Source organism: Peromyscus californicus, unplaced genomic scaffold, assembly GCF_007827085.1.
Source record: "Peromyscus californicus insignis strain IS unplaced genomic scaffold, ASM782708v3 Scaffold_9__1_contigs__length_137607984, whole genome shotgun sequence".
Lineage (NCBI taxonomy): Eukaryota > Metazoa > Chordata > Mammalia > Rodentia > Cricetidae > Peromyscus > Peromyscus californicus.
This window is the reverse complement of record NW_026294617.1, coordinates 120,858,435-120,875,887: the sequence shown is the minus strand read 5'-3', so window position 1 is coordinate 120,875,887 and position 17,453 is coordinate 120,858,435. Positions and strand designations below refer to the sequence as shown.

Sequence of the window (17,453 nt, the reverse complement as noted above, 5' to 3'; positions counted from 1 at the left end):
ATCTCCAAATCTAAGAGCATGAAGAAAGACTAAAAATCCATTTCTAGAGAGACACGGCTGAGGTGACTCTAAGGAAACTAGACACTCAGATAGGACAACTTGACCTAGACACTTTTTTTCCATCATGGGCCCAATGTTTCATTATAACCTTAGAATTCAGTAGAAAAATAAGGAAGGGAAAGAGGAGTCAAAAAGAGAGGAAGGAGATCTTCAGCACTGACTTGATCTCTGATATTTTGGGATATTTCTTAGAATCAGAGACTTAATATATCATTCAACACTGCTCTCAAGACCCATTCTCATATGACTCCAAAATGTCTTTTGAGCTTAGTCTAGGTGAATTATTCTCGGGTGGTTGGCTGATACCTTAGTTTGTGATAAGACATTCTGACCAAAAACAACTTGAGGAGGAAAGGTTTATCTCATCTTAACACCTAAAACTCAACATGAAAGAAATTCAGGGCAGGAACTCAAGTCAGGAACCTGGAGGCAGAAACTGAAGCAGGGGCCATGGAGGAATGTTGCTTACTGGCTTGCTCTTAATGGCTTGCTCAGCTTGCTTCCTTATACAGCACAAGACCACTTTTCAGAAAGTGACAATTTTGCTATTGGGCTGGGCCCTCTCACATCAATGGTTAATCAAGAAAATGCTCTATAGAATTGCCTACAGGCCAGTCGGATGGAAGTATTTTCCCAATTGAGGTTTCCTCTTCCAAGATAATTCTGACTTGGGTCAAGGTGACAAAAAACAAACAAACTAACTAACTAACTAACTAAACTAACTGACATTAATAACATGAACAACTGGTAATCTCATGTTGTGTTGCTGTTTCTTCCAAATTGGAACATTTCCTCCAAGGAAGAAAGTTCATGAAGCCAATGAAGTCAACACATTGTACAAGGCTCAGAAAGCACTCAAAACTCATGTCTCCTCCCCAAAGTTACAAAACAGTCAAAAGTTGCTGGGGAGAGAGGACTGTCAGGTGGAGCTGACCAAATGTTGTTCAAGGAGCTCTAAGGATACACACTTTGTAGTGATCCAGCTGTTTGGGGGTCATCCATATTCCTGTAAGTAACCTCTCACCTATGTGCCAGTAAGTAACCCCAATAAATAGTGATCGTTTCTTTGGTTTGTCTTTGGTGGTCTATCTGAGGTGCTTATGTGTTTGTTCCCATCTCTTAGGAAAAACCATGCAACGTTCCAGAACAAGCTGATATGGGACCAGTTTGATCTAGACAGACTCTCATCTCTTAAGATACCAAGAAAAAGAAAGCTTCCAGTGACCATAGCACCAAAGACACCAACAGTCATGTCAAGACCCATTGCCCCTTTCTTGTTTAGTATGTGCAGAATCTACTTATCACACTCAGAAGATTGCATTACCATCTCAGGGGAGGAAATCAAAGAGTGTGTTTGCAATAGTTTATCTTAGTTATTCTTTGCTGTTTACTGAATTGAAGAGCCAAGAACTTTACTTTTTTTGTCTCTGAATTTTGTCTTCATCAATATTGTGGAGACTCATGTTTATGACCTGAATAAGAGAATTGGGGTGAAAATCAAATTAGTACCATGAAGAGATACATTGGTCAGAATTTGACAAAATCATGCTCATCTTATCAGTCATTGAGAATTGTAATTAACTCAGCTACTAGGATGTAAATCTCATGTTGTTTGTTCTAAAGACTGACAAGGCAAAGGCAGAAAGTATAGCATTGTCCCTGGCCACGTTGTCCTTTCCTCCACCACCAGTTCACTCAGAAGGCTAAGGTGTGCACAGAATTCCAGCCCAGTGAGCTTGCTCCCATCTTCAGGCTCTTACATCTCGTTTATCTGACTCATTGGAAACTTCACACTTCAGTATGATAGTCTCTGCTCTGACACCTTCTCTAAAGGGTTTTCCTGTCTTTCTATTTAAAATTATTCCCCAAATGCTCCAATGTACACAATTAATTTTTTATTTTCTACCTAGCATCTATCATCATTAAAAATTCACTTAACTTCTTTATCAACAATCTATTGATATCTGTCTATAACTATTATCTATTTATCTATTATCTATTGCTCTTACTATGTCTACCTGCCTACTTATCTTCAATCATCTATTTCCATCATCTCTATCTGACCTATCATCTATGTATCTATGCATCTATTTATTGTATAGCTATTATTTTCAACTATATCTACCTACCTATCATTTGTATCTATCATAACATCTGTCTATCTATCTATCTATCTATCTATCTATCTATCTATCTATCTATCATCTATCCACCCAATATCACATATCTAACTTTCATTTATCTAGCTACCCATCTAATCTAATAAATATTTTTCTCTGTGTAAAATATCCCTACTAGAATTTCTAAGAAGCATGGGTCTTTTCTGTTCTATTCTCTACTCAGCATTCATAACAGTATAACTACTCTACAGTAGCTGGTCATGAACAAATACATACATTAAAGAGATTTGGGAGGGGAGGGTTCAGGGTATTATTATTTGTTCCTGATTTCCTTGCTAATAGCCAATGATTCCAATGCAACCCTCAAAACTAAGGAATGAAACCTTCAGCTAAGATAATTTTGTTCACTGTTTAATGAAATTCTCCTGGGAATGTAGTAAGCTTAGACACAATTTTTAAACATTACAAACTATATGAGTTTTGTTTTTCTTTTTTTCTTAATTAGGCCAGTCCTTCCACAAATTAAGATGAACTATTACGTTTTTAGGAATGTAATGATGTATGATTCACCAAATATCTTAGACCCTTTTTCTTTGTTAAATAAAATCTAAAGGAAATAACTAATTAGTCAATTTGAATGATTTCCAAATAACATCACCAGTCTGTGTTTGTCTACACTATCAAGGTGAATAATTCATTAGCATTTATGAGAAGTGCCTGGAGAACACTAGCAGTGGGAGTAAAACAACCTGGAATGGTTTTTAAATGACCTTCCAAACAGCTTAGATTAACACGGGCATTATTCTCCCCGTACAAATCAAGTTAGAATTTTCCATGTGTCAGGTCTCAGAAGAAGGCCATGCAGAGGGCTGCTCACAGCGGAAGTGACCTTCTGCCTAATTTAGCAATTAGATTCTGCTTTTTTCCGTGTGTGTGTGTGTGTGTGTGTGTGTGTGTGTGTATGTCCACGAGTGTGTGTGTGCAACCGTGAGGGTTTGAGTGTGTGTGATTGTGTGCATGCCTGTCTATCTGTCTATGTGAGAATCAGAGACAGAAACGGGAAGGCAGGGGGACAGGAGAGTAAGAGTGAAGTCAAATGGGACACAGGATAGAAAAAAGACAGGCCTGAGAGAGAAAGAGATCAAAAGAAAAGGAGACATGGGCTACATTAAGGGTAGAAGGAGGAATGGCGAGAAGAAACAGAAACAGATGTGAGAAGGCATGGGAAGAAAAGGACAGAGGGAGGGGGGAAGGAAGTCACTGGTGACAGAAATGACAGCTTCTCCCTTGAGTTGGCACACCAGGTTGCCAAGCTCCCAGGAGTTCTCCCAGGTGTGCAGGGTCACCTGACTTACTGCTGATTAAAAGTGTAAATTGCAACACAAAAGGGTAAAAAAAAAAAAGTAATTGTCACTGTCACGTTGTTTCTCTCCTGTGAGGTCACACTCTCTGGCTGTAGCTGATCCTGCTGATAGGCACACCCCTCTTGTTTAATAAAATTGTATTAACTTTATCCCTGCCCTTGATTTGTGGCTTTCTCACGTTGTGAGGAATAAATAATAAATGATTGTAAAGTACTTGTACATATGAAATGCCACATAAATGCTTAATAATAATCAGCTTAGTCCAGGAAGCCAGGGGCCTTGAATAGAAATCATTGCATACGCCCATTCCTGTTTATGTGGCTAAAATCATCCCGTATGCCATGTCTCCTTCCAATCCTCCAGCAGATTTAATTGTCGCTCATTCAGGAATCCACTTCTCTGCAAACTAAACAACCTTTGTTCCTCCTTCCCCACAGTACTGTGACTCTGATAGCAGAACATAACTGCAAAGATTCTGCCTTTGCTCTCTAGCTTCAGCTATTTTTCCAGAAGTCCTGCATTCATCTCAGTTCCTCCAAACCCCTACATGTCTGATTTTCAGAGTCTTCATCCCAGGAATGCTTATTCCCCTCTGGTTACTTTTGAGGAAATATCTGCCACCTAGTCTTGGGTTTCCTTCAGTTTAGTTCAGGATGAAAGCCAGGTGGCTGAGTTGGCCTTTCCCCCATCATCTTCATTTCTGCATTTCTTGAACTGTTCATTCAACAGCTGGGGATGGAAGGTTGTGCTAAGTGCAGAAATACAATAGAGCCCAAGACTCTATGAGTTTGCATCACCCCAAGACAAACAGATTAGTCCTGTTCAATGCATATAACTCCACAACCAGGGTAAGGTGGCTATCTTTAGGAAGGTAAGGAATGTCAGAGGCAGGAAGTACAATGTTTTGCCAGGGTCTGACCTACTTTGTTTTTTTCTTTTCTTTTTTTTTTATTTTGCAGTACAATTCAGTTCTACATATCAGCCACGGATTCCCTTGTTCTCCCCACTCCCGCCCCCCTCAACTTCCCCCCAGCCCACCCCCCATTCCCACCTCATCCAGGGCAAAGCCTCCCCCCCCCCCCCCCGAGGAGGACTGAGATCAACCTGGTAGACTCAGTCCAGGCAGGTCCAGTCCCCTCCTCCCAGGCCAAGCCAAGCTGTTTTTTTCTTAAGTGTCTGTGTATATTCAATTTAATTTAGCTCAAATTCTCTTGACTTGACTTGTGACATAGGTAAGGAAAGGGCTCAGTCCCAGAAAAATTGCCCACGAGACCCTTAGCTTGCTGTGTGATGGTAGAAGGAAACCTTTGGCTACTTCTGTCTGCCAGAGTCTGAGCTACGGGTTGGCAAGCATCAGACACTTGCTGATATAGCTGATCATGTGGACTTGGAGAGTGTAATTTCAAAAGAAAGATGTTGTTAAAAGTTTTGTTAGTGTATTTAATGGCAAAATAGCATTTGCTTTTTTATAGGGAAAATAGTGAAAATTAATAAAACAGACAGATGAGAAAACCTGTTATTGCACCATTTACAGTGGTCATTAAAAATATGGAAAGCTTCACGAATTTGCATGTCATCCTTGTGCAGGAACCGTGCTAATCTTCTCTTCATTCCAATTTTAGTATATGTGCTACCAAAGTGAGCACTGCAGTGACCATTTTTATTACAATATATATCACTTCATGTTGTTTCTCATTGTTTATATCATATATAGATGTGACTTAAGGCATGTGTCCCCTAAACCCTTAGTGTTACATTCCTCATGAATGTGGTATTATTTTATGTTCTCTACTCATATCTATTGGTTTATAAGTTTTCTTTTGATAAAAAGTATCAAAAATATAATTTTTATAAAATGACTATCACACTCTAGTGATGGTTTCATATTTTATTATGCATATGAATTATTTCAAATATTTACACATATATAAACTGCCAAGATAAATCTCCTCATGGGAGAGTTGCTGGGTAAAGTTATTACCTAAATTAAGGCTTTTGTTGCTTTACCAAGCAGCACTGATGGGGATTGGACTGGTTTGTATTCTTATCTCTGGTGTGTCAGACCTCTTCCCATACCCCTACTCCTTCTAATGCCCCCATACACCTCTTAGTCAAATGAATTACTCTCAAGAAAGATGTACTGGAATGCATTGCTTTAACATTTTCCTCTTCTTTTCCATTTCTTCCCTCATGGCACAAGAATTAGCGAGCCTTGGGTTTTCCAACAGGTGGAGAAGGCTGAAGGGTGGATAATTGCTTTTGGTGTAACCATCAACATCCACGTTTAGTTTTTCCTGCTCCACTTCCTCCAATTCAATTAGCCTGTTCTTACCAGGGGGAGAGTTTTCAAAGCATCAGATGAGGTGCTACCTCATGATTAATAATTCATGACAAGAAATGAGGATTGGGAAAGGTAATAATGTCCTCCAAGCTGTTTTCTCTACCACTCTGTCGTTCTTATTTGCATTAAATGCTCTGTCTCAATCGATAAAGTAAACATGCATAGTTACACTGCCCCATAAACCAAAGATCCAAAACAGGAATTTGTAAGCTTTCTGAAGTCCTAAATTCCTTCAAGAATCTTGCAGAAGGCTACAGACTCTCTGTTAAGGGCAAGACTTGAGCTAGTAGCATGCACAACCCAGAACAAGCCCCCAAAGAATTTCAAAGTAAGTCAGACAAGACATTGGATATCTATGGACTCAGTCTTCTGCACCCAAATTCCCTCTGAAATAAAGAAATTTCTTCCAAGGTGGTGTAATTATTTAGTCTTTTGTAAGTGGAAACGTGAAGATGGTTAATATAAGAACACTGTGATTTGGAAAAATGAATAAATTATGGGACAAATAAATTACAGGTGTTGAGGCATGGTTGATGGTGGAATTATTTTGCAAAGATACAGTCAAGGATGCATATTTTTTTCTTGCCAAATACCATCAGCCATAAAATGTCTTCGGCACCAGTCACACCCTCTTCTTCATGCTCTGTTACTTGGCATTCTTTTAAGTTCTTCCTCAATTGTCATATCTCCACAGGCCATAACAGGGGACAACAGTCAGCAGCAATTCAATTTCAGCCTCCATCTGCTGGCAATAAGAACATAAGGGGGAAATTAATGTACACTCACACACTTGTCATTATAACATCCCCAATTTGTTTTTATAGTAGGGCTTTCCTCCAAGGAAATTAAAAATATATATATTCTCAAATTTCTGATCAACAACTCACCTTGTGTATGACTAAAATTATCTCGGTTTTGAAGATGTAGAGATGCTGAAAACATCCAGTCAAGGCAACAAAGCATTTCCTGGTGCAATGTAAGTATTAGGAATCCTCTCTGGAAAGCATAGTGGCATTTCTTAAAAGGATGATAGTCAATGTCCTAGCCAAAAAGCAGGCTATGTAACAGATCACCATGTTATATAAATATACAATGAAATATTTGCTCTTTTACCCAGAACAGCACCTCTTTATTTTTCTTCATGTATGTAATTCTCTTCTTCTAAGCACAAGACCTATAATCCCCACAACGAGCCTTGTGATTGTGAGAAAGTTGGTTAAATTTACTTGCCTCTACTTCTTCCTCTATGAAACAGAAGTAAAGATAGTAAGTCACTCACAGATTTGCTCTGAAAATTAAGCAAAAAGTTCTTAGAAGACTCCATAACATACAGAGTGGTCATAATCTAGATGCTTTGGCTATCATGAGTGTTTTAGTAAATATTATCATTAGTAAGATCAACATTATCATTACTTATAGCAGCTTAAGTTTAGAAGAGACATTCTAGACTCACCATTTCATTTCTCTCTCTCTCTCTCTCTCTCTCTCTCTCTCTCTCTCTCTCTCTCTCTCTCTCTCATCTGTGTGTGTGTGTGTGGGTGTGTGTGTGTGTGTGTGTGTGTGTGTATGTGTGTGTACACTTCTGGATGTGCCTTGTGCATGGATATGGAGACCAATGGTGAGTAAGCCTCTGGTCATTTCCACATATATCATCCATTTTGTTCTCATTGGCCTGGGACTCACTGATTCAAGTATACTGGCAGCTAGCAAACTCCAGAGATTTGCTCTCTCCCCTTCCTCAGCTCTCTGGTTTCAAATGTATGTCATTGTCCCCTGTAGCTGGAGTTTTCTCCAGTCCCACTTGGGCCTGCAGCTGCTCAGATCCAAATAAACACATTGTTTACAAACTGTATGGCTGTGGCAGGCTTCTTGCTAAATGTTCTTATATCTTAAATTAACCCATTTCTATTAATCTGTAAGTTTCCACGTGACTTGTGACTTACCAGTACTTTTACATCTCGTTTCTCATGGTGGCAGCAGTATCTGGCAGTGTCTCCTAACTCAGCCTTCCACTTCCCAGAATTCTCCTCTCTGCTTATCCTGCCTATGCTATACTTCCTGCCTGGCTACTGGCCAATTAGCATTTTATTTATCAATCAATCATAGCAACACATTGACAGCATACAGAAAGACATCCCCATCAGTCCTCAGCTTTGTTATGTGATTTCAGGGAATCAAGCTCAGGTCCCCATGCTTATACTTTCCTGGCTGAGTTTTCATCCCAGCTCTGTTTATATTTTTGGAGCAATAATTTTTGTTCCAGCTAGAAGGGCAAAGGAATCATTAAATCACTAGTGAGTACTAATGATCCATATTTACTTGGGGTTTATAGACCTTTTCCTTCAGTGTGTTTACTAATATGCCCCCAATCTTTTAAGGAAACACAAGTCATAAAATGAGCATGCACCATTTCATAACTATTCTCCATATAATCAAAGAGTTTAAGGCCCGAAATTGATAATGGAAATCTGTTATTTTCTTTCCATTCTCAAATCAATATCCTTTCTATAAAGAGATATTCGATCTAAAGTTGACTTTGCTTCATGAAAATAGCATACTTAGGGTTGAGGTAATTATACAAATAAGTACATATCTTCATATGCATACAATAATAACAACAGTTTATTTCTGATGGCTTGCATTGTGCTCTCTAGAGAAGATTTAATGACAGATTTCTGACGAGCAATCCCATAAAAAGCAATTATGAGCCAATTATCCATAGGACAATCTTGAAAAGCCTACTTATGTTCATTCCTAATCAAGATGCAAAGAACTTTTGAAAGAGAAGAAGTGTGTATATTATGCAGACAAATAGTTTACATAGCATGCTGTACTGTCAAGGAGACATGGTCTGTCACAGTCTTCAAGTTGATCTTTGTTCTCTAGCTCAGAATGACAGCTGTGATGCAATGTGATTTAACAGGAGGGTCAAGAAGATCTCTTTTCAGTATTTAAATGTACCTTGGTGTCAACAGGTGTGACCATGAGGAAAGAGGCCAGAGTTTCAAAAGCAACACAAGAGTGCCGCAGGATGCTCCCAAAACAGAGCACAATATGGAGAAGCCCAGATCCTCTATTAATCTCTTATTTAGCAATTGTATTTGAAAATGTCTTTCTTCCAAGAATCTAAGGCTGCTACATAGAGAGAAACTACATATTTGTAATTGGTCAAATCCTATATTTGTTGTGAACTTGGACTCTTCAGGGAGTCAGAGTGTATAGAAATTAAAGAACAGACAAGAGCGTGAGGACTGAAACTGTCCACAAACACTGCTGGTGAGAACCATACACATACACACAAAGATCAACCAACCAGGATGGCTCCAGTTAGTCTCTGCAAGCATTATTCTTAGCTTGGAACTAGTTATGATTTTATCAATACCTCAATTTCAAGACAAAAGGCAGAATTGTTAAGTTATATAATTTCATGAACTGAGAGAGAATATTTTTGAAGAAGAGAGTTCAATATGGATGGAAGTATAGATCTAAGAATGGAGGGGCAGAAACTGAACATGGGCAAATACTGATAACACTGATGACTCAGGAATCTGAGACAGGAGGATTGCTTGTGTTCGCCACTTTAAGACAGCCTAGGAAGCACTGTGAGATTCCCACATGAGGGGAAAAAAATTAGACTATCTTGAGATAATAATTAGCTTTCTAATGGAAAAGAAACTGACATACTAAATGAATATAATTTAAGAGAGTTGAAGAGTGGAAATATTTACAAAGAGGAGGGTAAGTTTTAAGGAAACTACAAAGGATATTGTTAAATATCCTAAGGAATAATAAGTACTAATTAATGATGAGACTTTCCTTTGCATGTAAAGGAGGGTGAAGAGGAAGTGACTGTTAGTAAAACAGGAAGACTGGATAGGGAGAGCACTGAACCACAGGCATTCACAGGGAAAAGACAGAGAGAATCAATATGCTAATCACACTGTTGTATCCTCTCCTGATTTGCAAGCATACTTAATGATACTGAAGGTATCTCAAGGTTTGAGAAAGCCTAAATGGCCAACAGCTCCTGTGTCTCTGTCAGCTGAACTAACAGCTTTATCTTTAAGAGGGAAATTTAAAAAATAAAAATGGGCATGGCAAGATGGGGCTTCCAACAGACTGGATTTTATCCACAAATTTATTTTGCCGATTTCTACTCTGCCTTGCAAGGGCCAAACATTTGGGAATTATTGTGTTTATTTCTCTCTTTAATTTAAAAACACAGATTGTATCAATGGCTCTCATGTTTGAAAACTTCAATTTGTATTCTTATAATATACACCAATAGCTACAGTTATTATCAGAATTTATATCAATAAAGCTTATCAGTGCTGATATATCATTTTGTAATCTCAATCACTATGAAGTAAAATTTGACAGAAATTCCCCAAATTTCTGAAGATCTTAGGAAGATGATCAATTGAAATAGGATGGGGAAAAACTAGAAATTTTATTTACATTTATCTTGCAGCACATTTCTTTTAAGTTTCTATTTTCAAATGTTTTATGACAGACTTCAATATTATTATATTGAATCTATATTATAAGGATTAAACATATTTACAAATTAAATAACTATTCAATTTATTGGAAGGTAGTATTGGTGAAGTAAGGTTTGCCAAAACTCCATCTTATTCCTAAAATTAACAAGAACACTGCTAAGCAGTTGTCAAAGTCATCTTTTTAAGTGCTCTAGAAACTAACCAAATGCTCCTAGTATCTAGAAAGGGTTTATTCAAGAAATTTGGTTGACTTTCAATAGTGTCACTCAACTTTGTAACATTTAAGCTTGGCTCTAGTCCTGCCTCATTCTTCCTATCACTAAAGTGCTGAAAGCCAAGAGGTTTTGACGGGTTGCTAAATATGAAACACAGTGAGGGAGAAGCCATTGGAAGGTGGAGAGCATTTGGAATTTCCCCCAAAGCCCTATTCCTGTAGAACTGTCATCATCAGAACTGCCTTGGAGTCACTTGGAAAAGGCCTATCCTCAGAGCCTTTATGTGATGACTTAAATACGAAGGAGTAAAACAAATTGTACATCTCGGCATCTGTATATCCCTCCTCACAAGAGAGTTAAAGGGAAATTGATGAACATCTTATCTGTTTAGGGTGTTCAGGTCACTTGAAATAATCACAAAGCCCCAAAATTAAAAAGAAAATTCTGGGTCCTTCATAGAGGAGTTTGTGCAGTTCTAACATATTCCTGGGAAACCCAGACAGTCACCTGCATGGGCAAAGCTGTGTAAATGTTAAGAAAAATCTTAAGTCCTGTCTATTCTTATCCATGTCAGGTGAGACCTGAGATTCTGTGTAATCTTGTCAAGAAATTGTACTGGAAGAACTAGATACCTTCATGCCAAAAAAAAAAAAAAAAAAAAAAAAGAAAAAAACCCTCAATTTCCAATCTTAGATCATATACACAAATCAAATCAAACTGGGTTGCCATCCAAAATATAAGATTTGAACTTTAAAATCCTTAGAAGAAAACAGACTGAGCCTTTACTGTCCTCGGGCCAGGTAATGCGTTTAAATAAGACACTAAAAGTGTATTTGTAAATGATAAATTGGACTTCATCAAAATGTTCTAAAACCACTTTGCTCCTATAAAACATATCAACAATATAGTGCAAAGACAGCCTGCAGAATGTTAGAAAAGTGTCAAGTGAGAGCTCGGATAAGAGTGTATATCTAGGTTATAAAGCAAACTCTTGCAATTTAATAATCAAGTGAAAATTACCACAATTTAAAAATAAACCAATGAATTAGTGGAAATTTCTCTAAAGAAAATATGTAAATGGCCACTAGGCATATGAATATTCTCATCCTTAGTCTTTAGAGAAAATACAAATTAAAAGCACAATGAGAGATCCTTCTTACACACTAAATAGCAAAAATTTTAAAAAGGTATTGCAAAAAACATGGGAAAATGGAACTATACTATGTTGCTGGTGAGTATGTCAAACAATGAAACCTTCCAAACATTAAACCCAGAGTTAACATATGATATGATTCTACCTCTCCACCCCTAGCTATAAAACAAGAGACATGAAAATATTTGTCCACATCATATAAATTATAATGGCATCATTCCTATCAGCAACAACAACAAAAAACCTAGATCAATTTACATGTTCATCATGAGCTAAAGAACAAGACTACAAACTATGGTATATCTATACAAAGGAGAACCATTTAGCAAAAAAAGAAAGTGCTAATGCACAGACAACACAGATGAACTTTGAAAACGTTGTACCAAATGGAAGGGGCCTGTTACAGAAGATCATAGCCTACTGTTTCATCCTCATAAAATATTTAAGACAGGCAACCCCATATAACCAAGAACTAGTTAAAGATCTCTAGGAGTTAGAGGCAATAATTGTTAAGGAAGAGAGTTGCCTTTTAGGGTGATGAAAAATTAGCAATGGTAATTATCACAGAAAACCTAGCACAGCTTATTGTTGTATAACTTGTCACTATGCTGAATCATACCTTCTTAAAAGGCAAACTTTATGATCTGTAATTGCATCTCAATAAAATTGTTAGAAATTTATTGAAGTTCATGGTATCTTAAAAAAAAATACTGGCATGTAAGATAAAAATTACTTGAAATGGGTCCTGGTTCCTGAGAGGTAAATTCTATCAGAACGGTAGTCTGAAATATATCAGATTCAGTGTTAGTTAATGCAAAAACAAAACAAAAAGCCAACTTCAAACAAAGTCAGTAAAAGTAGACAGATTGTGAAAAATAAAAGATAAAGCAAAAAAAAGGGACAAAAGTAAGAGAAAACAAATGAAAATGTACACAGATTTTCAGTAAAAAATAAACTAGAAATGTGACTTCCATGAGTTAGATCTTGAATTGTATGGATTTTGGCCTGAGGACATAATGAACCACAGTATTTGTCCTGTAGAGGTGGGTAGAGTCTAGGGAGTCAGAGTTGGAGCTGTTGGAGAGTGAAGGAGAGAGAGGAGAGAGTAGCCTGACAGAAGGGGATTGTGCAAACAGTGCAGACACTGGCTGATCCCTGAGTCGACACACTTGAGACAGACTGCAGAAACATGGATGGAATTAAACATGAAACAAACAAAAAAAAACAAATGAATGACACTAATAAATCTTAACTGGCATTTGTAGTGCTGCACACAATATGGAACCACACAGTCAGGGCTGATGGCTCACTGCTACATCCCAGCACTCTGGAGTTGGAGGCAGGAAGATCTAACGCACATGGTTATCCTCAGATTCACAGGGAGTTTAAAGTCAGTCTGCACTAAAAGGCTCTGTCACACGAGAAGCAGCAACAAAATCAGTTGTGTTTGCTGGCCTCAGCAATAACCTAGAGACCTTTTTTGAGCATTTTATTGAAGCCTCAGAAGAAACAGGGGAGTAAACAGAACAGATTTCAAAGACAATGACAACTTTTTCAAAATGGGAAAAAGAAGCACAATCGAAGTTATACAAACTTCTAAAATCAGCAAACAGAAAGAAATGAAGAAACTAGAGTTGTAGGCGTAACAGACAACTGCACAAAACCAAAGGAAAAAAAAAGCATTGAAAGTGACCCAAAAGCCCCAATTCTACATAGTGTGGAAATGCTAAAAAAAAAAAAAAAAAAAAAAAAAAAAAAAAAAATCATTCTATCATTAGAAGCTGAGGATCATAAAATACTGGCCCAATGTCATGAAGGTGTTAAAAGAAAACGACACCAGCAACAATAAAAACAAAACAAAACAAAAAAACATCAACCACATCTTTTGTATTCAAACATTAGTAAAACTACAATCTTGGATGAAAAGTGTAGGGAAAGTAAGTTACAAGCAGACATAAAGGAAGAGAATTGTGGAAGGAAGCTCCAAGGCTGAGGAGAAACAAGAATTGCTGAAAAGTCTATCCTCCAAAGGAGGAAGTTCATTGAAGGTAAAAATGTGTGTTAAAGATAAGTGACTCTCATTTTTTTTCTCTGTATTTCTGTAAAATTCTTGTGAGTGCTCAAAGCACAATTATCCAATGTCTCTTGTGGTTTATGTAGTATATACAAGCAAAATAGATGTTGACAAGGAGATTAAGATGTGGGAGGAAAGGGGTATGTGCACACACACACACACACACACACACACACACACACACACATACACGCCCAGTATACAGACAAGTTTTATTAAGTCCATGTAAAATGATACAATATTAATCCTAGTCTCATTATGAAAAATAAGCAAGTATATGTATTTTCTATATAACAATTACTAAAAATGTACAAAAACAGTAATGTAAAAGGGAAATCAATAAAACAAATAACTTGACCCAATAGATTAAAGAACATATATAAAGCAGGAAAGACCTGGAAGCAAGGGTCTGGGAGGGGGTAGGGCAGTTTTCTCAAAGGGGCATAAAATAATGAAGATGTGAATCATCTTATGCCTGATAAATAAACTCAAGCAACTATCAAAAGCTTTTCCCCAAAGAAAGCTAGCAGTCTTGATAGATTTGATTACACTCAGTCGAGTATGTGAGAAAAAAACCTTAAAAAAACATATAGAGAAGCAGAATGACTACTGGCTTAGCAGTAAGGCGAGTGCAATCCTAGTTGACAAAGACTTTAAAAGACAGTTACAGGTTAATCTCCCTCATGAGCAAATATGCAAAAATGCTTACCAAAAATATTACAGGATTGGACTTTAGATTTATTCACTGCATCCAAATGATAAAAAATTGTCAGGTACACACAAATAGAACATAGTCAATGTGGTATGTTCATAGAATATTGTTTAGCAATTTAAACAGCAAGTTATTGAGAGACACACAACATGGGTGAATATTAAACTACACTGCATGAGAGATATCTAACACAACAGTACAAAAATGGCAGATTCTCATATTAGAGATTTAAAACAAAGAAAGAAAGTGTGATGAATATCTCAGGAGCAACTTCAGCCCTTAGATCACAAATGCAGGAATTAACTGATAAATCCACAGAATTTTGTGATGGTCTATATTTCAATAAGGGCTTGAACTGCACTGAGAAAGTAAAAAATCCAAAAAGTGTTTTTATACTTAAGATCTATGAATTGCCTTCTACATTAATTTTACATTTAAATGTGCCCAAAATATTGACCTCTGTCAGTGCCACAGATATTGAAGTATTTTGGAAGTCATTGATATGTGAGACCTTTCAAAGAGTAAAATGAATGGATGAATATTTGTATGACCAGATTAGAAACTACAAATGATTGAAAAAAAGTACAATGAAATGTCAATTTAAAATACACAATAGGGCCCACTACAAAATTCTTCAACTTTACCTATTTATTACTTTTCCTGAAAAAAAACGATGGGAAATTAGTTGGACTTTCCAAAGTTTACACTCAGGGAAATTTCTCCTTTGGGATTTGAATGACTAATAATTAACATAGTCCTGCACAAAAATGCACTTATCTGAAGAAGGCACACTCTGTGCATCCATTATGCAGAGATTGGTATTGTAGCTGTGGAAGGAACTGTGCCAGCCTCTCTCTCACGGGTCAGGACTAAGGACCCAATGCATTGCCTTCTTCATTCTCCTCCCTTAAATCTCTCATCAAATAGACCATTTGAACAATCGACTCTGGTTGTTATTACTTCTATGTCATTATCACAAATTTCCTCTGGGCAAATGCTCATTTTTAAAGCAAATGCACCAGAAAAAGCATTCTGCCAAAGTTTCTGGTTGTTCCCATATTCCATGAGCTTCAGAGTCCCAGCTAACTTGATGAGCTGCTAATGCTTCTTCTCCTTCTTCCAATTTACTCCATACAAAAAGAGAAAGTTGGAGGAACAAAAATACCCAGCTCAAGGCAATGAAGGAAGAAATGAATAAATACGATTTTCCCAAGGCCAATAACCCAACCCTCAGATTTGCCCTTTAGACTTCCAAAGCTTTGGGGCTAAAGAGTGTGTCGGCCTTCTGTGCAGATGGAGTCTAATTCCGACTGTTCTTAGACTCGGAGACTAAGCAGAAATGTTTCTACCCAAGTATAAGAAAACAGAAAAGTTCAACATGTAAGAAAAAAAACAAAAACTGAAGTATGGAAATGTGGATTCTACAAATGACTAGATCTGGAGTACATAGAGAATTGTTGCAAAAGCATTACTTGTTTTGTGTAGAGATATGGCGGAGTCAGTAAACTGCTTGCTGTACAAGTGTGAGGCCCTGAGTTTGAATCCCAAGCATCTGTTTAGAAAAACAAAGTCAGGCAAAGTAGCACATCCTTTTAATACAGCACTGGAGAGGCAGAGGCAGGCAGATCCCTGGAGCTCACCAGCCACATTCTACTCCAGTCAGTAAGTTGCAGGTGCATTGAGAGACTACTAATCTAACTACTAATCTCAATTGATTAAGGCAAAGAGGCACTCAGTGTAAAATGAGAGACTGGAGAGATGGATGACTCAGCAGTTAAAAGCTCTGGTTACTCCTGCAGAGGACCTGGCTGCCATTTCCAACAGCCCCCTGCAGTTCTTAGCATCTGGAACTCCAGTTCCAGGGGATCCAACTCCTTCTTCTGGCTTCTGTGGTTATTGTATGTTCATGTACACATACATACATGCAGGCAAAAACTCATACACATAAAATAAAAAATAAATAAAATATTTTTTAAAGTAAGAGAGGGTTTGTTTAGAGGAAAGATTTCAGTAGGAAAGGCAATGAAATGCGGGAAGGTGATGAAGGGAGTGAAAATGACCAAATTTCAGCTTTTACATTTATAAATAAAGAGTAAAAGTTTTATACTATGGTTGAAAAATATTTGTAAGATGATGAAAAGGTGACATGAAATTTAAGACTGGAGGAAAATTTCAGACACAAACGCAATCGGTGCTGAGAAGGCTGAGGCATGAAGCTTCTGAGTTCCAGGCCAACCTGGGCTACATAGTGCAAAACAAAGTCAAAGAGGAGGAGGAGAAAATAAAGCAACAGGCAAAAATATTAGAGGAAGACTACAGTGAACTAGAGCTTCTAGATTTTATAATAGAGAGTTTAGAACTAAAACAAGATGGAAAAAGATTAACAGAGGGAGATCCATACTTCAGAATATCCTGGCAATTTGTTTACCTTTAAGCAATGATCTCCAGCTTATCTCATGATTTACAATAGCTACTGATCCATGTTATGGTTCACCCCTTTTCTCCACTAGTATTGAAGACCCAGGACACTGGAAATTTTTATTTTCTGTACTCTCTCCATGCTGACTACCTAAAATTCCATTTGATATTGACTGAATGAACTCATTTTTGATTAATTTAAAAGAATCTGTGTAATATTCAGAGGTGATGGTATTTGGAGGGAGAAAGCCATCTGTATTTTTAGAAAAGCAATTAAAACCCATTAGTCTCAGATTTCTCCTCTGATAAAAACAAAAGCAGTACTTCCCCTAAAAACTTGTGGAATTCCAAAACTCATTAGTAAATAGTTTTCTTCTGTGTAAAGAAGGACTAGAACAAAATTTTTTTTATCCAAAGTCTAAAAATTACTGCTCGTAGTAATATCTTAAAGAAATGTCTTGTTAAATTGGAAATTTTATCAAAATAGGGCTCAA

General features: G+C 37.2%; 1 long non-coding RNA gene and 1 other non-coding gene across 2 annotated transcripts in view; both read right to left on the bottom strand.

Moving 5' to 3' along the window:
* Window positions 1-5,086: 5,086 nt before the first annotated feature.
* LOC128106760 (U6 spliceosomal RNA) lies at window positions 5,087-5,190 on the bottom strand. The gene has a single exon (XR_008216820.1). It is a non-coding gene; the product is annotated as a U6 spliceosomal RNA (small nuclear RNA).
* Window positions 5,191-5,417: 227 nt separating this feature from the next.
* Window positions 5,418-17,453, bottom strand: part of LOC128105724 (uncharacterized) — a 36,522-nt gene continuing 24,486 nt past the window's right edge. Inside the window, exons 4-5 of the long non-coding RNA XR_008216465.1 lie at window positions 6,773-6,881; window positions 5,418-6,630 (exon numbers count right to left, since the gene is read on the bottom strand). This is a non-coding gene — a long non-coding RNA (uncharacterized LOC128105724). The remainder of the gene's footprint in view (window positions 6,631-6,772; window positions 6,882-17,453) is intronic.